This window comes from Panthera leo, chromosome C1, assembly GCF_018350215.1.
Source record: "Panthera leo isolate Ple1 chromosome C1, P.leo_Ple1_pat1.1, whole genome shotgun sequence".
Lineage (NCBI taxonomy): Eukaryota > Metazoa > Chordata > Mammalia > Carnivora > Felidae > Panthera > Panthera leo.
In genome coordinates this window covers 111,648,982-111,673,752 of record NC_056686.1, presented here as the reverse complement: position 1 = coordinate 111,673,752, position 24,771 = coordinate 111,648,982, and the positions used below count along the sequence as shown (strand labels likewise).

At 40.0% G+C, this 24,771-nt stretch overlaps 1 long non-coding RNA gene across 1 annotated transcript in view; it reads right to left on the bottom strand.

Moving 5' to 3' along the window:
- Positions 1 to 10,693: 10,693 nt before the first annotated feature.
- Positions 10,694 to 24,771, bottom strand: part of LOC122228791 — a 54,493-nt gene continuing 40,415 nt past the window's right edge. The window contains exons 2-3 of the long non-coding RNA XR_006206754.1: positions 14,169 to 14,310; positions 10,694 to 10,781 (exon numbers count right to left, since the gene is read on the bottom strand). This is a non-coding gene — a long non-coding RNA (uncharacterized LOC122228791). The remainder of the gene's footprint in view (positions 10,782 to 14,168; positions 14,311 to 24,771) is intronic.

The window sequence follows — 24,771 nt, the reverse complement described above, 5'->3', positions numbered from 1 at the left end:
GGTACTGGCATAAAGATAGACATATAAACCAATAGAATAGAAAAAAACAACCCAGAAGTAAAGCCTTGTGTGCATGGTCAAATAATTTTCTACAAGTGTTGAGACCATTCAATAGGGAACGGTCTTTTCTACAAATGGTGCTAGGAAGACTGGATATTCACATGCAAAAGAGTGAAGTTGGGCCCTTACTTTATACTATAAATAAAAAATAACTCAAAATGGGCTAAGACCAAAATGTAATAGTTAAAACTATAAAACTCTGAGAAGAAAACATAAAGGAAAAGCTTTATAATATTGGGTTTTGATACTAAAAGCAGAGGCAATAAAAGAAAAGAACTACATAAATTGAACTTAATCAAAATTAAAAACTTCTGTGCATCATAGGGCACTGTCAACAGAGTGAATGGCAACCAATAGAATAGGAGAAAATATTTCAAAGCATGTATCTGATAAGGGATTGATACCAAAATATATTAAAAACTCTTATATATCAACAGCAACAATAAAAACACACAATCCAATTTAAAAATTGCAATTGTACAATATGAAAATTTTAAAAAGAAAATGTAGGGGCACCTGCATGGATCAATTGGTTAAATGTCTGACTCTTGATTTCAGCTCAGGTCATGATCTCACAGTTCGTAGGATCTAGCTCATGTCAGGCTCTGTGCAGACAGTGAGAAGCCTGCTTGGGATTTTCTCTCCCCACCTCTCTCTCTGCCTGTACCCCATTCGTGTTCTCTCTCTCTCTCAAAAATAAATAGAAAAACATTAAAAAAGGAAAATGTAAAAAGCATACTGTATGTCATTCCATTACTCAATACTTTTTTAAATTCTTCATTTCATACTGAATAAAATTCAAACTTCAAGATGACCTTTCCTCCTTCATCTGCCACTTCTCTCAGTATATAATCATCCACAGGCAGTTAGTAAATGTTTGTGTGATTTATGTCTCAGACTTTACATTTCCTTTTTTAAAAATAAAAACATTTTTTTCCCACTGCTGTGTTAAGAAATTCACTTATAGGGGCGCCTGGGTGGCTCAGTTGGTTAAGTGTCCAACTTCAGCTCAGGTCATGATCTCACAGTCCATGAGTTCGAGCCCCGCATCGGGCTCTGTGCTGACAGCTCAGAGCCTGGAGCCTGCTTTGCTTCAGATTCTGTGTCTCCCTCTCTCTCTGCCCCTCCCCTGCTCATGGTCTGTCTCTCTCTGACTCAAAAATAAATAAAGACATTAAAAAAAAAGAAAAGAAATTCACTTATATATGCCTTAAAAAATTCCCTAACTTCTCCCTAGGGAAGCAGCATCTGTAAGTATCTTTCCAGAATAAAATTTATGTGTATTGAGGCAATTCTTCATCTCTCTTTTTCTTTGTTTCTTTTCTTTCTTTCTTTCTTTCTTTCTTTCTTTCTTTCTTTCTTTCTTTCCTTCTTTCTTTCTTCTTCCCTCCCTTCCCTTCCCCTCCCCTCCCCTCTCCTTCCCTCTCCTTTCTTTCCCTTTCCTTCCCTTCCATTTCCTTCCTTTCTTAGAAAGAAGACTTGTATGTTTTAAGAATCTGTACCCAGGTTAGATGGGGTGAGGGATTGAAAGACTGTTAGTGTTCATCTCTAATAACTGATGCAGGCAAGCCGGTTCAAGGACCCAGAGCGGGGTTGGGACAGGGCAGAGGAGGGGGATCCCACAGAACCAGGCAACAGGGTCCTTGGCTTCATACAAGATGGAAATCAAATAGAACCAGAAAGACATGAAGACAGAGTCTATTGAAAATAGAGAGAGAGAGACCAGACACAGACAGACCATCTGGAAGATTTGTAAAAGAAAGGAGCATGAGTCTCACCTTTGTTCAGGGTCTGGGGGTTTTTACTGAGGACAATGGCTTGGTGTACATGTCTTCTCAAGCACCCAGGAACTGGTTAGAACAAGGACAAGTTCAAGTGTCCATCATAAGTCACTTATTCCTTGAAGCCAGGAGTCTGGGCAACAAGTTGTCTAGTGCCAATGGTTTAGATATTATCTATTTTTCTGGAAGACTCCAAAGATAGCATTAACTCTTTGTCCCTTTCAAGGAGGACATACATTAAGGCAATTGTAGAGTCGGTGGGGGGTGTAGGCCCTAGCAAGAATAGAAGCAGGAAAAGAAGCAAAAGGAAAATTTTGTTTTTCTTTCATGGGATCCCTTTGGTTTCACTGTCTCATGAGTAGGAACTCAATTCAAGATGAGAGAGAGAGAGAAAAGAGGAAGGTCATTCAAAGCAAGAAGAGAGTGTGCAAAACCACGGGAATGTACTAGCAGTTCAGCATTGCTGGAAATGCACACTGCTGTCTGCTGTTGGGGTAGGGTGGGAGTGAGGAAGCTGGGAGAGAGATGGAACTGGGGGTGAGCCTTGCCAGAAAGTGGACAGCAAATTGCCTGTGGAGTACTTACAGACGGCAAGCGCACAAGCAAATGCCCCCATGAAATGGCTCCAGCAACAGTTGGGAAGATGGAGAAAAGAGGTGAAACTCAGGAAGGGAAATCAGCAACCATCCAGACAAGAAGCAAGTGCCTGGGAGGGAGGCAACAATGTGGCTGACTCAAAGGCAGGTGGACTCAGTGTAGGTGGTCGAATGGACAGGCCTAGAAACTGACCACATATGGGAGACTGAAGCACAGGCTGGGTGGTAGGCAGTTAGATAGTTGTGTGAGGCCTGGGTCCCACAGAGACAGGGGCAGGGAGGGTGAATGTGTTAGGAGAGACATCTGTGAACTGCAATTAGGCATATCTTGCCCCGAGGGCCAAGGGGAATTCTAATACAGAAACCACAGGATGCACAGGCACGAAAAGAAAAAAAAATGCAATTATCATCGTGGTTTGCCCACCCTCACCTTCATCCGACCTTCTTAGAGGATGCTAGGTAATAAAACTAAAGAATTTTGGGCAGGTGCACCACGATAAGAAAGGGTATGGGGAAAGTCAGAGACCTGTCCTGGCAGCTCTCCACAAAAACCCAGATCAAACCAGATGGACCCAAGATGGTGGATGCTATGACAGGAAACCTCTAACCAAATTAGGAAGAAAAGGAGGGAAACCCTGCCTCTCCCCACCCAACAAGTAATGACTATTCCACCCCCTAGTAATATTCTACCCCCTAGTTAATAAAAACCCTGGTACCAATTCTGTTCTGGGCAATTGAGTCTCTCTCAAGCTGCCTGCTCACCTCTCTTGTGACTGTACTCAATAAACTCTGCTTGCTTGTGCCTTCCAGGTCTGTCACCTGAATTCTTTCTGATTCTTTCTGATGAGAAGACAAAGAATGCAGTCCCTGTCATTCCAGGTGATAATATCTGCTGGAGTGTTTCCTAGATCTGCGGCTTAATAATCATCCTGCACTCAGATGGGGAAACAGGGTAGAGTTTTGGGGGGTTGACTGGGAAGATATATTTAGGCAATGAAGTCCCATCTCTTGGCTTATTCTACCAAACTCACCTGGATAAAACTTACTCTGAAGCAATATCATTCTGCCCCATCCCCCCATAAGTACTTTTATTACAGTGCTATAGAAAAAAAAAAGGCTAACATCTCTAATCTCTGGATAGCTTATGCAGATTATATATTTTTTTCTAAGAAAGCACAAGTCTCTTAAAATTACATTAGCATTACTTATGGCAATCACCAGTGAAAGAAAACCTGATTCCAGTCTTCAAAGACCCAGGAGTCACTTCTCTGGACACATACTGACCAAGTCCTGGCCGTGTTTCTCTATAAGGCCAATTGTCAGTGGACAACACCTCTAAATTTAGTATCTCTAGATATCTTTAGTATCACCCCTAAATTTAGCTTCTTCCATTGGTATCACTATTGTGTCTTTATTTTTCTTTCTAATAGCACCTTTGTTGAATGTCACATTTTTCCTGTCTTTGCAGCTCACCTCTTTCCCCTGGGCCAGTTTTCCATTTTTACATAACTAAACTGCCTTCCTCATCAGGATTTGGATCAGCAATATATTATTGTTTAATGGAGCAGTCTTTCTCTCCTCAGGGCTCCCTGACACTTTTCACTTCACCCCTTACCCTTGGAGACATTCTTGTTGGCTGCTGAATGAAGGAGTCTTCCTCCTCATACAGATGTTTCATAGGATTTGCTACAGATTAATTCTTCCCTTTCAGCTGCAACTTGTCAGAGATCAAGAATGAACAAAGAGAAACATCAAGGAATAAGAGATAGACCCTCATTGGCTTTGTCTGGCATTCACTCCTTTCACTAGGCCAAATTCCCTGACACCGTTGTGACATTGGCATTGTAGTAGGTGGAAAGCTGAGAGCTATAACATACGCTGAGGCCACACACAGCTAGTGATGTCTGCTTGGAGCTGGAATGGAGTGAGCCCTCCTGTTAATTTGTGAATGAGGGAATACATGCTAATTCTTCATTTGCAAGCTTGTTGCAAGCTTCATGTGTACAAGGGAACCTAGTAAGGTTTGGCCATCTGGCATTCCAGAGAATACATTCTCATTAGAAAGGACAATTTCCTCTTGTTCAGTGGAACAAGTACATGGGCTCCAGTCCCAGCCTCTCATTCTCTCCCTATTTAATAATTTTATTGTTATCATTATTATTGTTATTCGTTGAGTCCTTATTAAGACCACTGATGTGAAATATCATCCAGTCACCCACCCAGGCCTAGAAAATGTGCTGGTGAGTCATTGTCTAACAATGGATGTGTTCCCCATTTCTGAAGTTTTCCCAAACCACTTGCCATCTACCTGTCGAAACATAATGATTGCTTTTCTAATATCCCGTGGCCTTCTGGTCTCTCTCTGGATCTTTACTGCAGTTCCTGGGACCACTAATTATTCTCTTCTTCAACTCTATTCCAGCACACTGTACCTGACATAGTCCTGGGACCATGAACATTTGCACTTGTAATAATATGTCCACCTCCAGCTTATAATTATGATGAGATTTAAATTTAATTCCATTTATATTATTATTAATAAATTTATGTGGAATTAAATTTATACTCAATTATCATCATTACCATATTACATATTATAAATAAACTTTTTAATAAATTTAATTATAACTAAATCGTTTCAAAACAAAGGTGGTGCATACTCAAAAGTCATCTTTTTCTCATGATTTCACTGCATCTGACTATTTTCTCTGCTCTGTGGAAATACATATAATGGTGTTTTGTATGCCTGTCTTCCTAACTCTTGGTTCATTGACATCACTTTAGCAGCTTAAAATCAGCCATGGGATTCTTTATACCAGTGAAATAGACAAATCACACAAAGTAAGTCTTGGTTTATTGTTTCATTGTCTGTTTAAACCAGGGATCACCAAACTAAGACAGTGGTTTAAATCTGGCTTGCAAGCTAAGGATGTGTTTTGCGTTTTTAAAAGGTTATAAACTAAAAACAGAGAACATGCTACCCAGACTCACTCTCAATAGATTAGATAGATAGATAGATAGATGAGAGATAATTTCTCTGTTTTTGTAAATAAAATTTAATTGGAGCACAGCCAGGCCATTTAACTATGTATTGTCTGTGGCTACTTTCAATGCCAGAGCCACATGGCAAAGCTAAGTAATTAGAACAAAGACTGCCTGAGCTGCAAAGCCTAAAATATTATGCTTTAATACTTTATGGTAAAAGTTTGCTGACTCTTGTCTAGACAAAAAAAAAAAAAATAGAGAAAGGTTAATAATGCAGATTAAATTTCAAAATACGTTGAGTCCATAGCTGTTCCATTACAAATAGCACAAAAATCTAGAAAACGTTCTTTCACTATCAAAAAAAAATCATTATCTGAATCAGCAGATAATTCTGACTCACTCAGGTCATTGACAAATGAGCAAGGTGCTGACATGTTTTCATTTTTTACTTTTGCATCCTTCTTGTTAATGTAAACACAAATAACCCACACCGCAGGAGAGCTACGTTTGTCTGTCCGTTGCAACCATAGGTTGGCTGTGCCTACGAGTTTGGCAAAAACCAACAATGCATTCTGTGCGAATCAATTTGCTGTATGGAATTTATAGTACAGAGTACTGTATTTTTTATTTGTAAATTTTGTGGCAGCTTGGCTTCAGTAAAATATATAATAAACATATGTACATTGTGTGTATTTATGGGCGTACAGACACACATACATGCGCAGATGCACACACACAGCTGGGCTCCTCTCAAGATGACCTGTGAAAAAATGAGAGGTTTCTTCAGGAAGAATGCACACAAAGTCAAAGAAGATGCAAGTATCCCAAACAGACCTGGTAACAACACCTCCACCATTAAAAGGGAAGAAGTGGTTACTTAAATTAAATGCTTGTTTTCTTTTGAGATAATGAAAATGCAAACATACCTGTAGGAAATAATGTAGAAAAAGCTTAGGTACCCTTTATTCTATTTCCTCTAGTGGTAATATCTTGCAAAACTGTAGTACAATATCAACCAGAATATGAGCATTGATATAGTCAAGATATAGAGCCTTTCTATCAAGACAAAGATCCACTTTGTTCCCCTTTATAACTATACCCACTTATCTGTGATCCCCATTCCCTCCTCTAACCCCTGGCACCCACTAGTTCTACATTTCTACAATGTTTTCATTTCAAAAATGTTCTGTAGACAGACTCATACAATGGGTAACTTTTGAGGGCTGGCTTTTATGACTTGGTAGAATTCTCTGGAGTTTCATCAAGGTTGCTGTGTGTATCAGTTCTTTTTCTACTACTGAGCAGCATTCTACAGTGTCCTTAACCATCCACCCACAAAAGGACCTCTGGGTTGTTTTTAGATATTATGAGTAAGATAACTATGACCATTTGTGTACATAATTTTGTGTGAATATAAGTTTTCATTTTTCTGGCTTGACGGACAAAAAGTACAACTGCTGGGTCATGTGGTGGTTGCCTGACTGGATTTACTAAGAAACCACCACACTGTGTTGCAGAGTGGCTGTGACATTGTACTCACTGGCAAAGTATGAGCAGTCCAATTTGCCTACCATCCTTGGAGCCTCCCGTGTAGTCATTATTTATTTATTTATTTCATTTTAGCCACTCTGGTCAGCGTGCCATAGTATCTCATTTGTGGCTAATGAGTAATGATGTTCAGTCATATTTAACATCTGTATAACTCCTTTTGGTAAAATGTGTCTTCATGCATTTGTCCGTATTCTAGATGGACTGGTTTATTTTTGTCATACGTTTTGTTTGTTTTTGTTTTGTTTTGTTTTTAATTTTTTTAATGTTTATTTATTTTTGAGAGAGAGAGAGAGAAACAGAGCATGAGCAAGGGAGGGACAGAGAGAGAGTGAGACACAGAATACAAAGCAGGCTCCAGACTCTGAGCTGTCAGCACAGAGGCCGACGTGGGGCTCAAGCCCACAAACTGTGATATCCTGACCTGAACCGAAGTTGGATGCTTAACTGACTGAGCCAGCCAGGCCCTCCATATGTTTTGTTTTTATGGCAGAGGTATGAGAATGTTAGATATTCAAGATATTAGTACTTAGTCAGATCTATATGGCTGCAAATTTTTTCGGCCAGTTTAAAGCTTGTCTTTTCATTCTCTTCACAGAATTTTTCTCAGGGAAAATATTTTTAATTTTTATGATATCATATTTATCAATTTCTGTTTGTTTTCCATGTTTTTGGACATCATTCTAAGAAGCCTTTTTCCTAGACATGCTTCTATTTGTTTTATGTTTTTTAAAGTTTATTTATTTATTTTTGAGAGTGAGAGAAGGGGAAGAGACAGAGAGAGAGAGAGGGAGAATCCCAACAAGGCTCCACACTGTCAGCACAGAGTCCAACATAGGGCTTAATTTCACGATCTGTGAGATCATGACCTGAGCCAAAACCAAGAGTTGGACACTTACCTAACTGAACTACCCAGATACCCCTATGTTTTACATTTCAATTTTGACTCATTTTGAGTTAATTTTTAGATAAAGTAAGAATTGCTAACATTTTGCTGATGATTTTATGTAAAAATTCATGAGAGATATTGGTCTGTAGTTATCTTTTTTTTGTAATCTTTATCTGGTTTTGTTTTCAGGGTAATGCTAGTTTCATAAAATAAATGGGAAATTGTCCCCTTCTCTATTTTCTGGAAAAGATAGTAATGAAATTAGCATTAATTCTTTAAATGTTGGGTAAAATTTGACAATGAAACCACCTGGGTCTAGAGATTTTTTGGGGGAGGCTTTAAATTACAAATTCAGGACATCTGGATATCCTGACTCGATTAAGTGCCCAATTCTTGATTTCAGCTCAGGTCATGATCTCATGGTTCATGGGATCGAGCCCCGTGTCAGGCTTTGTGCTCACAGCACCATGGAGCCTTCTTGGGATTCTCTTTCTCTCTGTCTCTCTGTTTCTCTCTCTCTCTCAAAATAAATAAATAAACCAAAAAATTTTCTTCTAAAAAATTACAAATTCAAATCCTTTAATGAATAAAATACTACTAGAGATCTCACCTTCATTTTGTTTGATTTTTGGTCTATGTCTTCTAAGTTGTCAAATTTATGAGTGTAAAGTGGTTCACAGTGTTTCCTAATTACCTCCTTGCAGACTGAGGGATTTATCGTGATATCCCCTGGGTCCCTTATTTCATCCCTGATATTGGTGAATTGTTTCTTCCTTTTTTTTTTTTTTTTTACTTTTGCCAGTCTTGTTAGGGTTTTATCAATTTTATTGATTTTTTTGAAGAAGAACCAACTTGATTTATTTACACTGTTTTTTAGTCTATCGCTTTGTACAGTTTTCTTAGTGGTTACCCAAGGTAATACAATATATTCACATAACTTATCAGAGACCTGGCATCGATGTCTTTCCACTTCAAGTGAACTGTAGAAAACTTACTTTCTGTGAAGTTTCTTTACCCTCTTCAGTTACTGAAACATAATTTTCTCAAGTATTCCCTCTTCATTTATTGCACGCCACATGGTTTTATGAGTTTGCTCCAACCATCAAATACAATTTAATAAAATCATGATAAAGATAGTCTATTATATTTACTCCACATGCATCTATTATAAAGTTCTTTCCAAAGTTCCAAGTGGCCTACTGTTAGTGCTTTCCTTTTGTTTAGGGAACTTCCCCTAACATTTCTTTCCAGGCAGGTATGCTAACAACTTATTTTCCTAGTCTTCCCTCATTTAAGAATGTGCTTATTTTCCATTTATTCCTGAAAGATACTTTTGGATCTCATGATTGCCAATTATTTTCCTTTAGTGCCTGAAAAATGTCCCATTTCCTACTGGCCTCCCGTGTGGGGTGAGAAATCCACTGTTATTCAAATCGGCATTCCCCGCCCACCCCATAAGGATGTGTCTTTCTGTTCTTGGTACTCTCAAGATTTTGTCTTCGGCTTTAGATTACCCAAGTTTAATTATGATGTCCTTTGGGCAGAAATTCTTTGAATTTATCCTTTTTGGTAGTGTGTTCAGCTTCTTGAATCTGTAGGTTTTTTGTCTTTTACCATTTTTGAAATTTTCTGCCCCTATGTTTTTGAATATTTTTTCAGCCCTAATCTTTCCTCACCTTCTTGAAATCCAATGATACAGATGTTGGATATTTTGATATTCTCCCACAGGTCCCAGAGGCTCTGTTCAATTTTGTCAGTCTGTTTTCTCCATATCACCTAGTTTAGGAAGATTCTATTGATTTGTCCTAAAGTTTGCTGATTCTATCCTGTATTACCTCCACTCTACCATTGAGCCCACCCCCTGAGGGGTGTTTGTATGCTTGTTTGTATCTTTGTTTTGTGAGTGAGAGGTTATTTACTTTTTGGATCTATAATTTCTATTGGTCTATTTTTATAACTTTTTCTTTGCTGAGACTTTCTAATTTTTCATGTGTTTCAAGGAAATTCATAATTACTTGTCCATGCAGTTTTATGATGGCTGCTTTAAAATACTTGTCAAGGGGCACCTGGGTGGCTCAGTCAGTTGAGTGTCCAACTTTGGCTCAGGTCATGATCTCACGGTTCATGAGTTTGAGCCCTGTGTTGGGCTCTGTGCTTACAGCTCAGAGCCTGGAACCTGCTTCCGTTTCTGTGTCTCCCCCTAGCTCTCTGCCCCTCCCCCGCATGCGCTGTCTCTTTCTGCCTCTCAAAAATAAAGAAAACTAATAAAAAAATTAAAATACTTGTCAAGAAATTCCAACCTCTGATTCATCTCAGTACTTGTCTGTGGATGATTTTTCTGGCTCTTGGTATGAATTACTTATGGTTATGGTCTGGACATTTTGGATATTATGTTACAAAACTCTGTATTCTATTGAATCTTCTATATTCAATAGGCAGTCTTCCTGTTGCTGTTGAATGATGTCTGCATGGTTGTATATTCTTAGCTGCCCACGGGGTCCTTGTGGCATGGGGGGGGGTGGTGGGCAAGAACAGCGAGAGTGAAGACTAGTGATTACCAGCCTCACATCACATCATCTGGTTAAGTCTCATGGCTGCTGAGTGGGAGAGCCATTTCTGCTCACTGATGGACCCCACTAGAATTGTCATTGTCATAGAATATAGAACAGAGAACAATCAGAACTCTACCTCCTCCGATTGTGTGGGGAATGAATCACCACTCAGCCTCACCAGCACTTCTCTGTATGGACATCAAATCACAGCCACTGCTTTTGCCAGAAAAGGGATAAAAGATCAGCAATCTGCTCAACCTCACTGGCAATATCCGGAGCGAACACTGGAGCAAGTTCCCTGCTTCCAGGAGTGATGGCAAGGTGATATGGAAGATCAACTTTCTACTCATCCCCGATGAGTCTTCCAGGGCTGAAAAGTATGATTTTCTCATTAGTGTTTGGTGTAAAGTATTTTCAAAAAACTTTTCTGGTGGTAGGCCATCCTGTCTTGTTCTTTGGCTGAGGGAAACAGACTTTTTTTCGCAGCTACATTTTTTTTTCTGTGCTTATTGGTGGTTCTAGATCTGAGGCTTCTGCCAGCACTCTGTGGTATACAGGAGGCAATAAAAAGACCCAAGGAACTCACCACTATGTTGTCCCTCAGGTTCTAAGGAAAGTCCCAAAGTAACCTACTTTATTCTTTCTACATTTTAGGGACTCTCCATGCTGAATTATTGTGTTATGTCTAGGGTTTGTTTTTGTTTTTGTTCTTTTAGTTATAAGGGAGAGTAACTTGGAGATATGGATGATGCCATCTTGGTATAACCAAAAGACCGTAAGACATAACTTTTTAAAGTAATCTCTACACCCCACATGGGGCTTGAACTAATGGCCCCAAGATCAAGGTCACATGCTCTTCTGACTGAGCTAGTCAAGTGTCCTGAGATGTAATCTTTCAGAAAAATACTTTTACTCTCAGGTGACTATACCTTTCACACAGTTCCATGGATAAATGCCTAAGGAATTGCTGCTTTGCTAAACACTCTATCAAAACTTGAGACCATTCCAACAACAGAGCACAACAAAAAAAGAACAGATACATTTTTCCCTCCAGCTATTCCAACAAGCTCCGAAAGAGTTCATGTCCAGGGCAGCCCTTGATGTCCAGCAGGGCACTGCTGGCTCCCAGCAATGTGGAGTATAGATTGATGGAGAGTGAAACCTCACCCAAGCCCTGGATTTAACCAGTAAAATCAAGAGTTTGGGGGAGCATATATCTCCCCTGAAACATTAAGACATCCATAATACAGAAGTTCTTAAAAGTTGAAGGGTCTATGTTAACCATGACTATTTATTCTAAAAGGTTGCTGAAGACTGGAGAAGTTTATAACATGTAATTTGTATTTTAATATTCAATATCCTTCATTAAATATAATACTTGTTATCATTCTCTTCATAACTCAGCATATAGGCACAGATCCAATTTCCCATCTATATCACAGTCATTAGCTGAATGTAAGTTTCTGACTAGTGCCTCAAAGTGACATTTTTTGAATTCTGAGTGAAACATAATACAGTGAAACATCCTTATGTAGAGATTGTAGAAGATATTTTCATTTATCTGACTTCATAACTCCCAAATGCTGGGCTGCTTCATTGTGGCAATATAATATGCTGGTGTCAAGTATTTCATGATGGTTTATATGGACCAGTTAGAATATTGTGTTTTCTAATCTCCATTTATAAACTTATCTTCCTTACTTTCCTATCCAAATTCTCTGTTCTTATTAAGCTCATATACTTACAGCCTTCCACACATAATTAGTATGGAATATTGTTTTTGTTTGTTTTAAGTCACATCAATATTTCTAGTCCCATATGTTGTCCTAGAGCCTTGCCACCATCCATCAATCCCTCCCCCCCACCCCTTGAACCACTGCAGATTGTGAACACCTTGATGAATAGAATGTAACAGAAGTGACACTACAAGACTTCCAAGGCTAGGTCATAAAAGTTGACATGGCTTACCCCTGGCTCTCTCAGGATGCCTTCTTTTGGAAGTCAGTCACTATGTGGTGAGAAGGTACAGATTATATGGAAAGACCACGAGTAGGTATTCTGGGCAGAAGCACTAGCTGAAATTTTAGCCTATAGACAATATTAATCATTAGACATTTGAGTAAGTGAGTTTTACGATGATTCAAGCCCCCAGGCTCTGAGACTTTCAACTGAGATCCTAGATATCATGAAGTAGAAGCAAGCCATTGTTGATATGCTGTCTGAAATCCTGACCTAGAAAGTCTGTGAGCATGGTAAATGGTTGTCATACCACTAAATTTTGGAGTAATTTGTTAGGTATCAATGGGAATTCTATCATTTCCTTACATCCTCTGAAAACTGGAACATCATTTTCTAAAATATGTTTCAAAGGAAATGCATAGATTCTACCTTACTTTTCAGTGGTGAACTAGCATGCAAATAGCAGGCAATACTAACCTCCATGACGTAGATATATAATTAGAAGCATGTCTCAAAGTGTCCCAAAGATTTGATTTGATTTGATTTGATTTATTTTATTTTGATTTATTTATTTTTTTAATATTTGGCTAGAAATGTTTTTTTGTGTGTTTTGTTTTTTGTTTTTCATTTTTGTTTTTTTTCTTACTTTTATTTTGAGAGATACAGAGACACCTTGAGTAGGGGAGGGGAAAAAGGAGGGAGAGAGAGAGAGCGAATCCCAAGCAGGCTCTGTACTGCCAGCTCAGAGACAGGGTGGGGCTTGAACTCCCCAAACTGTGAGATCATGACCTGAGCCAAAATCAAGAGTCGAACTCAGCTGACTGAGCCAAAAGTGTCCCAAAGATTTTAGAACATGGAAACTTCATCCCCACATCTAATCCTAATACTTAATATAATATAATATAATATAATATAATATAATATTATTATATATACTTAAATATATGATATTGATATATTATATTTAATAAAATGTACTTTGGGAAACTCTTTTGAGAATAGCTGCAGTCCAGCCTCTCTCCTCTTCCAAGGAGAGGAAACTGGTGAAGGGCAAAATGGAGTCCTTAGAGATGACAGCTTGGCAGTAGATATTTGTGTGAGAGAATTTTAATAGGTTGTAAATTGACCTTGACTGAGACGTATTGGCTTTTAAGCCTGTATTTGACTACTGTCTCTTACTTGTTTCCATCTTCCATGTTTCCAGTGTGCTCCTTCTTGGGATTTGTCCCTACACACTGGTCTTAAGAGCCATAGAGAGGAGAGTGAAGCAGGAAGACACTTAGAAAATAAGACATTTTCATGAGGTACATTAACCCTCAAATTTCATACCTACTCAGCCCAGTTAATCTTTGGAGAGAGAAGACAGAATTAGTGGTAAATATCTATGTAGTAATCAAAGGGAGCCTGGGTGACTTAGTCAGTTGGGCGTCCGACTTCAGCTCAGGTCATGATCTCCTGGCTCATGGGTTCGAGCTCTGCATGACGCTCTGTGCTGACAGCTCTGAGCCTGGAACCTGCTTCAGATTCTGTGTCTCCCTCTCTCTCTGTCCCTCCCCCACTTGCACTCTGTCTCTTGTTCTCCTTCAAAAACAAATAAACATTAAAAACATTTTTTTAAGATCTATGTAGTAATTAAGAGAGTGCCTTTACCAGGAGTATCCTCTGAGCTATATTTCCCTCATCAGAAATATCTTTGTGTGTGTGTTGGGTTGGGGGGGGGAGTTGTGGGGGGAGGTGTCAATGAAGGAGAAGATACATGGAATATATGGGAGAAGAGGAAAATGATATGATTACTAACTTCCCAGGTTTGTCCTGGTAGCAGAAAAATCAGAAGTCTTCCTTTATGGCAACTGTTTTCCATGGTGACAACCAACATACTTGTTCCACTTTCCCATCTTCTCTTGCCTGGAGCATCTTCAATATTTTCCACTCATCAGCATCTGCAATAAAACAAAGCCCTGTCATATCATAAAGCCTTAATTTCTGGTGGGTTCTGGACATAGATAAATGAGTAAATCTTGGTTCCCATCTTTGCTGATGAGGACGATTTCAAGGAGTGTGCTAGATCATTTACAGAAATGGCCTCAATTGTCACCTCTTTGCAATACGATTTGCACCAAATCTTGAGTTTTGAGCAAAAGCAATGTAGCAGCAGCGGCACCATGACATTACTAAACCTGCACCTCAAGAGGTCTCATAAGCTTTTGCTCTTGCTCTTGGAACTCTGCCAATTGCCATAGTCATAAGCCCAGGCTAGCAGGTCGAATTTGAGGGAGACATGTGGCCCACTTCTTCTGTCCCCCAACCAACAGCCATGTAAGAAAGGCCATCCTGAATCAGTCAGACCCCAAGTTGCACACAAACTGACTGCAGACACATGAGGGAGCCCAGCTGAAGTCAGCCAAACCTAGCTCAGCGCAGCAGAATGATTCAGCTGACTCTTAGATTCATGGTCAATAATAAATGATTGTTGTTTTGAGCCACTGAGTTTTGAGATGGTGTTTTAAGCAGAAAAAGCTAACTGATCCAGGGAGATAGAAGTGTAAACAAATCAGGTAAGTGAAGTTTTAGAGGTAAGCCCAGGATTCTCAAATAGTACAAAGGAGCATGACCAAGCAGTCCTATGGGGATTATGCATGGCTTAAAGGATAACTCGTGAGGAAACATTAGGAACTAACTAGACAGTGAGTATATCATCTATAGGCTGAATGTAGGAACAAAAACACACAGGTAAGCAAGAAGTGCCAAATGTGTGTAAAAATTGCAAGCAATATGGCGCTTTAAATATGCTGAGTTGTCAAGAAATACGTTAGAAAAGAAAGCAGGGTCTCACCTTGTTAAGAAGCTTATACTTCTAGTCCAATCACCCTTCAAAACCCGAATCAGTCTCTCCACTTCTTGAGATTGTTCTGACTGCTCTCTACGTATAGCTGGTATGTCCTGGCTTTCTGTAACATTCCTTGTCTTTGTCTTTCACTGGGCACCCACTCAGCCCAGGGGAAGTATTTAGTGCCCATACTTATAAATATGTCAGCTGTGAGACAGCTCTCTTGTCCCAAGATTCCAGACTTGTTTTCATCTAATATCTCTATTTCATGTCTGTAACAATGTCAGTTAATGAAAAGGATGATAATTTGCCTCAACAAACATTTGTTGATCATCAATTATTTGTAAGACAGTGTGTTCTCTGCTTTCCATTCACATGACATGGGATAAATTAGATAAGAAGACTAATCCCTAGGGCTTTCAAGTCTGGAGCTTCAGCTGCTCATCTGAATAAAGCTGAGTGCCAAAAACAAACTGAAGCAACCATATATCCCAGGAAGAGGGAAGCCACAATACTATGGAGACCGACCTGTACCACCAGCTTTACATCAACAGTCCTAGGTTTCGATTCTGGTTTTGTCACTTGCTGGTACTTTAACCTTGGAAAGATTTTTGGTGCCCATGGCCTTTATTGAAGAGTAATATTATTGATTTTATTTAATTTTAATTAATTTCAATCAAAATAGCCACATATGACTAATGGCTACCATATTAGACAGTACAACTCTAGAATCTTACTGTCCTGGATTCAAATCCAGTCTATCAAACTTAGTAACTTTGTGATTTGGGGAAAATTAAACTTGCTGAGTCTTGGTTTCTCAATCTGTAAAATAATTAGAAAAATATTTAATGAGCCTATAATGATAGGCTGAAATGAGATTTGTGGATTTAGCAGTTGATACAAGGAGCATTCGATAATGTGAATTATTATCTTATGACTTCATGATTTAAAACATTCATAAGTTTACAAGGACATTGTGAGGTCATCGTCCTCCAAGAAAAAAAAAACAGTGAGATGAGTAAAATGGGTTTTATTTATCAATTCTGTGTTAGGGACAAGGTGCAGGAAGCTAAAGGCCTTACCTGAAGGGAAGGGGTAAATGTCCATCAATCACTGGGTGCTAGGTACTTTGCAACAATCAGGGTTACAAAATATACATGCAATGCACACCCTGTTCTCAAGCTGCTTAGTGTCCAATGGCAAGGTGAAAATGACACTTGGAAAAAAGAAGAAATCAATGTTCTGTTAGGTAGTGTGGCTCTGATTGCACTGTAGTAATGGTACAGCGACAACCACACAGCTTGGAGGTCTTGGATAGGATCCAACCACTCAACAGATGCTTAGGAACTGGACCAGGCCCTTAACATTTAACAACATTTAAATGCTCACACCAATCCTTTAAGAGTACTACTATTGTGGGTATTCTACAAATGAGCAAACCAAGAATTTGAGAGATAAAATAATTTGATCTAGGACATTATGAAGTCTGGGATTTGATTTTGTCCAACTTACTAGCTTGTAAGTAAGCCTACTACTGTTTAATGAATCCTGACAGGAGGCACAAGACTCCTGGATCAGAGACCAAGAACATAATTATGCACAGCATAGCAAGCGCCACAGTTTACTTTGGTTCCCCTCACCACCACCCTCAAGTTCTACCAAGGGCTCAGATGGATGCTGTTCATGCAGTGGGTTTGTATCACAGTTGAAAAACATTGGGACTCGAAAATCTGCGATTTTACAGCAAGCAGTAAGTAAACCTGCTCTTTGTCTCCAAAATAGACATAATCTTGTCCCTCAAGGCTCTTCACTGTAAACAACCCTGGGAACTGCTTCAGTGGAGAGCGGTGAGAGTTTTGAATCTTTGTCTTGCCCAGATAGGAGGTTTTAGAGAGACTCAGGGCCTCTGGCTGACTGCTTCTCCCAAAGATCCCAAGAAGTGATGGATGTTCTTTGGCTTTAAATTCCCATTCGTTCCATAACATGATACTGTTAGCCATATAGACAAGCTCAACAACCCTGCCCTCTGATCCTCATTGGAGGGCTATTGACATCGTTCAGTGCTGGTGAAATGTACATTGTCATGATTAGTTTAAAGGAAGCTTTATCTTTTCCCCGGTCTGTAAGCAACCTACGGGTATTATTTCTAATACTCATAAAAATATTTTAATAAATTATTGCCCTTATTTTTATATCAGATACAGATGAAATAGCTTAAGTGTCCTGCCTGAGCTGACCCAGAAGCTGTACGTTCAGCGTAGCATATGTCAGTTTATTTTTCTCTCTTTCCTTCTTCTATCTCTTTCCCTTCCTTATTATAGTAACCCCCAGCTTTCTCTCAAAGAAGAAGGTAGTCCTTCATTGTTGTTAATGTTCACAACTTAAACCTTGACCTGACTCATATCCTATCTTGAGGATATCCTAGCACTGAACCTGATGACGCTGAGCCCAGAAACAGCTGACATCTCTCAGCTTCCCTTTTTTATCTTTTTGTGGGTGCAAGACAAGTTGTGTGGCATACCAGCAGTTTAAAACAAAAATGTCTGCTAAAAGAACAAGGAAAATAAATCATTCTAGGTGAAACTCAGCTAAAATTGAGCAATTTTTATAGCATTTAGAGGATTCTTCATTCCCGTTAAACAGTGTAAATGATCAAACAGGTGATGGATTTCTTGGAGAGAAAAGTCATTATATGGTTCTAAAAACATAAAAAAATCGTATTATGTGCCATAAAGTACAAAAGGATATCTTTCTCAGTCCTCACTCTCTGCAAATAGCATTTTCAGATGCCTTCTACTGGGGCTTCCAAGTTATTTTACCAAATCCAGGTAGAACTCTTCTCTTCCGCTTCCCACATGAGTCACAAATTAGCACCCAGGCCATTATAGCATATGGTGTGGGGGGCAGGGTGCCCAGGCAGGTCCTTTTGAGAACCAGGGTATAACTGGACAGAACCATAACACATGGTTCTATCTGCTTTAAATATTTTACAGAAAATAACACACAGGGTGTATGGAAGGCCTGGATATTAATTAGAACTCTTTAGAATAATTTTCTAATTGCTTTTGAAATGAGGAGAGGAAGCACCTGGGTGGCTCAATCGGTTAAGCGTCCGACTTCTGCTCAGGTGATGATCTCACGGTGAGTACGAGCCCCACATCGGGCTCTGTGCTGACAGCTCAGAGCCTGGAGCTTGCTTCTGATTCTGTGTCTCCCTCTCTCTCTGACCCTCCACCGTTCATGCTCTGTCTCTCTCTGTCTCAAAAATAAAAATAAACAATAAAAAAAATTGAAATGAGGAGATATGTCAGGAACTTTCTAAAAAAATACAAAGCTTTCCTGATTCAGATTTCACTAGTAAGTTGAGTCATTAAACCTCTCCATCAATGAGGGAGAACAGTTGTCTGCCTTCTATTTAGGTTGAGTGTTTAAAGCAAAGACATTATACTCTTTTTTTTTAAATACTTAATCTGAATTTATAAGATTTAGGGTATTGCTTTGTCTCAGCTGTTAGATTATAAATTCCTATAAATGCCTGGAAAGGGAGTCATGGTATTAATGGAGTATCCTCTATGTGCTGGGTGTTATATGTCCATTGCTTCTAATCCTCACAATATGAGAAGCTGTGTATGACTGTCCTCATTTTTAGACAGAAGATCAGAGGCTAAAAGAGTTATAATCCTTGCCTAAGTTCATACAGCTGGAAGGGGAGAGGCTGGACCCGGCCCGGGGATGTACCCAACCCCGTGTTTTTCTGATTGCACACTGCTGTCTTGTCCTCTCTGCAGGTAAACCTGAGTCACCTGCCACAATGCCATAACTAGAGCAGTAGCCTGTGGTCTAATGCTCACTCCATATTGTTGACCATGTTGTATTTTAACCTATTCATTACTGATAGATTATCACTGCAGAAATTTTATCCTAGATGCAGATTCTGTGATTGAGAGTCTGGCCCAGTGAAGGAACTGGCAGGCTCCACCTTCAGACATCATTTTACATTCAACAAAGAGGCCTCAAGCAGAGGGGCCTTGAGTATGTGAGCACCTGAAAGACCGATGGAGCCATGGGAGGGACTCCATGGCCTCTATCTCACCAGCTCAGACCCATTCACAAAGCCTGAGATCTGAGATGGAGGTCCATTAGTAAACACCAAAGGAGTCTTTTTCATGAGGAAATGTGTAGGACACAGAAAACATGCAGTGTTGTTCCAGGACCCAAGGGACCAACTGTGACACAGCTAGACAGAAACAAGGAGCTTCCTAACTCTGGGGAGACAGCAGAAGCTGGGCACCGAGAAGTCTGCAGAGATTACAAGAGATTATTGTGCAACTGGGGGCCACAAGCCAGGGATTTCCAAAACTCAATGTTATTTTAAAAACACTTGATCCTAAAGCCAGAAGAGTCCGATTCCTGCACCTGAAGACATACATGATATTAAATGGGAACATATGTTAATTTTTATTTACTCGGAAAAAGCTAGAATGGGTAGGATGATTATAATGCCCCTTCTGGGAGCCTCATAAATTGTAGGCTCAAGGAAAATGGCCTGGAAAGGTGGAAAGTGGGGAGCAGTGCTTTACAGGGCCCCCTATATCCATGCTTGGTCTCCTCCACCGGCCCAGTGTGGGGAGAGAGATGGTGATTTGGTGGGCACCCACACAGCTCACTAAGTGCCAAAGCACCCAGTGCAGTGCCTAGGCACCAGGTCGTGTGTCGGAAAGGAACGAACACAGCAGAACTTTGTACCAAGGTTTGTGCAAGTAAGAGGGAGGCAAGGCCCACCATTTATTCCAGAGTCAGGAAGACTTTCAGGGAAGAAGTGAATTCTGAGATTATTCTTCAGGACAAGTCAGAGCTGATCAGGCAAGCAGAAAGGAAGGCTGGATGCCAGACAGCTTACACATGAATCCAGAGCAAAGTGTATTTACCGGTACTGGTTTCAGCAGTTATGTCAAAATAGTACTTACAGAGGCCAAGGTAAGCAGTCATTCATTCATTCATTCATTCACTCATTCATCCTACATTCACTGACGATCCACAAAACACCTGGCACGGTGTTGAGTGTGGAAGTGGTAGGGATGAGTCAGAACAGCCCCACCCCCCAACCTTCAACGTGCTCACGCTAAAGTGTGGGAACAGCGCACCCCCCCATGTCAGCAAATGGAAGTGGTAACTCGTGTCAGATGTGGGGCTGCAAGGGAACAATAAAAATCATTTACTCTGTATCCAGCATAGAACCAAACCTTACAGGGAACCCTAAAGAAATGGAAGATATGGTGCCTGCCCTCCAGGGAGCTACTGTCTATTCCAGCGGATGGAAAGGAAACACATAGAATTAAGTGCTAAGTAGGGCGCTGGGGTGGCTCAGTCAGTTGAGCAGCTGACTTCAGCTCAGGTCATGATCTCATGGTTCATGAGTTCAAGCCCTACATTGATTGGGCTCTGTACTGCCAGCACAGAGCCCCTCCCCAACTGGTTCTCTAAATAAATAAACAAACAAACAAAAAAAAGAAATTAAGTGCTAAGTGACTTGGCATTTTCCTTCTCCACAAAAGCAGTATGGAAATGGGAGTTCTCAGTGGGGACTGTTCCAAACATTTTAAAGGCATTTCATTTTTCAAATTAGAAAAGTCTTATTTAAAAACAATGAAACGCTTTCAATCCACTAAATGTTATCTAGCCATACTGCCACAACACCTGGTAGCTACTAATATAACTATGTAGTCCTAGCTCTATTGTACACAGATAAAGAGCAAGTGACAAAGGCTAGAGATTCCTGGTCAGAGTCAAAAGAAACTTGCAGTCAAGGACAAAAGGAAAATGTTCTCCTGAAAAAAACACATTCTTAACTGAGAAAGTTCCCCAAATGTCACTGAGGTAAGCACATTGCCATTGGGACAGCACAAACCAGGTGAACACAATTGGACACATCCTTGCCATCACACTCATATGGCACACCCATGTGGGTTTCAGCTTGAAGGACTTTTCCCACCAAGAAGGTGTCATATCTTATATGGAAAGTTACTAGAACAGGAAGTCAAGTTTCACTCTATAAACAAATTTTCAGGGACAAATTTATTCCTTAAAGGGTACCTTGCCGAGTAAAACAAATGGCCCTTTTATCTATGATAAGCTTCAGTCCATGGACCACTACAAAATAATCCAGACAACTTAAATTTTCTGCAGAAATTACGGCATCACTAATAATAACATTTATTTGCTTAACTCCCTGAGGGCAGGCAGAGAATCTTTCAGTTTTGTCCCCAGAATCTAGGTCAGTACCTAAAACATAATTGCTAAACGAATGGATGAATAAATCGTGGCAGTTGAGAGCGTTTTCTGCTTGGAGGTAAAGCACTGAAAACAGAGACACAGACCTGTGAATCTGCCTTCTACTATCCTGGGGTCCTCCGGCTCTCCTATTGCCTTAGATTCATAAACTGTCCTTACAAATCTAAAAATAGAGACCAATGGAAATCCACAGCAGATACCTGGCAGTGCAGGAAAGGCTTTCCATACTCCAGAAAGCTTAGCTACTACCCACCAAGTCCATGCCATGGTGACTCTTCAGAAAGGACACAACACAGCACATTGACCCAGGGCCTCTCCCAGTTTATCTGGAGAAATAGCACAACAAAGGTAGGACAACACAGCAGACAAATTTGTTATGTAAAAAACAAAGGCCTCAAAAAGTGCCCTGCGAGATCCAAAGGGACACATTGATATTGCTTTGGCCTTGGGAAGACTTCAGGCCATTGCTCACCTGAGCCCTTCAAGGCAATGGCATTGCCAGCATCTGATAGGCAGAAAGGACACCAGTCCCCACTCTTCCATTGTCTGGGGCAAGTTCAATAACTCAGGGTTGGAGACAGGTTTTGTGGGCTTAAGGTGTGTACATTTTGGTGGGCCATCTGTAAGTAAAATGAAAGCAAATATAAAAATTGGGGCACCTGGGTGGCTCAGTCCGCTGAGTATCTGACTTCAGCTCAGACCATGATCCATGGTTCGTGAGTTCGAGCCCCGTGTCAGGCTCTGTGCTAACAGTGCACAGCCCACCTCTGACCCTCTGTTACGCTCTCTCTCTCTCTTTCCTCCTCCCCTGCTCACTGTGACACACACACTCTCTCAAAAATAAGTAAAAACATATATATATATATATATATATACACACACACACACACACACACACATATATATACACACATACATATATATACATACATATATGTATGTATGTATATATATATGTATGTATATATAAATGTTTTTATATAGATAAATGTGTATATATATATATGTATATATGTGTATATATATGTATGTATATATATGTGTGTACATATATGTATGTATATATAATATAAATGTGGTTATTTATTAAGAATGAGTAAGGAAATCACAACGTATTACTGAAGTTTTGGATGATTTGATCCCTTTTTTTGGTCTTGAGACACCAGAAATGATCATAAGAAGTGCTTCCTGGTGGTTGTCTGGCTTCCCCTCCTTATCTGGAACAAGCTATAGCTCCCACAAGCCTCCAGCATTCACAGGACCTTGTACAAGTGAAGAGCCCTAAAGCTTAAGCTTCCAGGTGAATTTGCCTTTTCAAGCCCTTTCAGTCCTTCACAGTCTTATATGTAAAATAAGTAATAGTAATTCTCGCAGCACTGGGTTCTATAAGAATTAAATGAAAGAACACATGTGAATTGCTTTGGAGAGCTAATAGCTTTTTAAACGGCTGAATGTATGTGTGCAGTACTCTGTGTAGGGTACAGCCACATGCAGGGCACAGAGAGCAGAACTAACACAGTGACAGAAGGGGCAGTGAACACAGCCAAGCAGTATGTGCTAGTAGAAAAAAAAAAATTAGTGTGAGAAGAAGTCAGAAACGTAAAGTCTAACCTAAGAGCTAAGGAAGTAAGGGGAGGGGGAAAAATCAACAGTTAAAACATAATGGTGTAACGAAATGGTTTTTAAAAAGTGAATTTAGGATAGGATTATGATATATTGTTATCAGACAATGGTACTTCAGCTCAGATGTGCTAATGTAAAAATCAGGGAGCACAGCCTTTTAAGAATGGAGGCTTGGACACGTAACTTTTGACAAGGGAGTGAGAAGCGACCAGAGGACATCCTGAAAAATGAAAGAACAGGCTTGTTGTAATCTTGTGCAGAACTCTTGCTGCTGGAGGTCACTGCATGGGAAAATGGCAGGGATACTATTGGCACGAGAGTCCCCAGAACCAGCAGCGCAGCCATAGACCAACAGCATGGACTGTGGAACAAAAGTCAGAGTTATATTTCAGCCCCATCGCTTATCAACTGCTCAGTCTTGGACAAGTTGTTTACCTCCTTAAGCATCAAGCATCAGTTTTTCATCTATAAAATGGATATAGAACAACACCTGCATTTAAGTTCTTTTTTTGTCTTTATTTATGTGTCACTTTCTAAGGAAATGCTGACATAATGTCCAGACCTGAAGGCTTGAGATACAAATTCAATGATTATGTATTTTGTTCCTTCTGATCTATATTTTGCTTTGCAGGTTAAGAAGAGGTAAAGAAAGACAGATACCATATGTTTTCACTCTTATGTGGATCCTGAGAAACTTAACAGAAGACCATGGGGGAGGGGAAGAAAAAAAAAGAGGTTAGAGAGGAAGAGAGCCAAAGCATAAGAGACTCTTAAAAACTGAGAACAAACTGAGGGCTGATGGGGGGCTGGGAGAGAGGGGAGGGTGGGTGATGGGTATTGAGGAGGGCACCTTTTGGGATGAGCACTGGGTGTTGTATGGAAACCAATCTGACAATAAATTTCATATTTAAAAAAAAGAATAGGTAATGATATTCTAGGTTGTTTTGTGTTTTATGTTTTGTGTGTGTGTCTGTGTTTATGTGTGTGTGTGTGAGGTGGGGGATGTCTGTCTGATCACTCAGGGGTGATCAAGTATAGATATAGCACATGATTTCTTGCATTGATCAATTATAAGTCTTCAAAGGAATTGCCCAGATAGCATTCATGACCTTGCCCTTCCCCTCCCAGACAAGGAGATTTGTTTTCTCTGATTCTCTGCTTACTCTAGGCAAACTTTTAATTTTATTTATTTATTGTCATTTTTTTAATGCTTATGTATTTTTGGGAGAGAGAGAGAGAGAGCTAGTGGGGGAGGGGCAGAGAGAGGGAGACAGAGAATCCAAAGAAGGCTCCTCGCTATCAGCGCAAAGCCTGACATGGGGCTCGGACTCACAAACCGTGAGATTGTTATGGAACCTGGTCTGGATGACCCAGCAGAAGAACCAAGCAGCACTCGGTGGTCTTGGAAGGCAGGAGGTTTATTTTACATTGGCGGGCTCAGAGGAGATCATTCTCCAGAGGTCTGAGCCCAGAGTGTAAGCAGAGGGAACAATTTATAGTCTGTTACTTCCACATTCCACATTAGTAGGAATTTGGTGTGCAAACAGGGTAGGAACAAGAACCCAGAAGGGGAGTCTTCGGTCCAGGACTGGAATTTCCCTCTCAGTCCTGTTGGCCGTCTTATAACAGATTTTTCCTTATCAACATCATGACCTGAGCT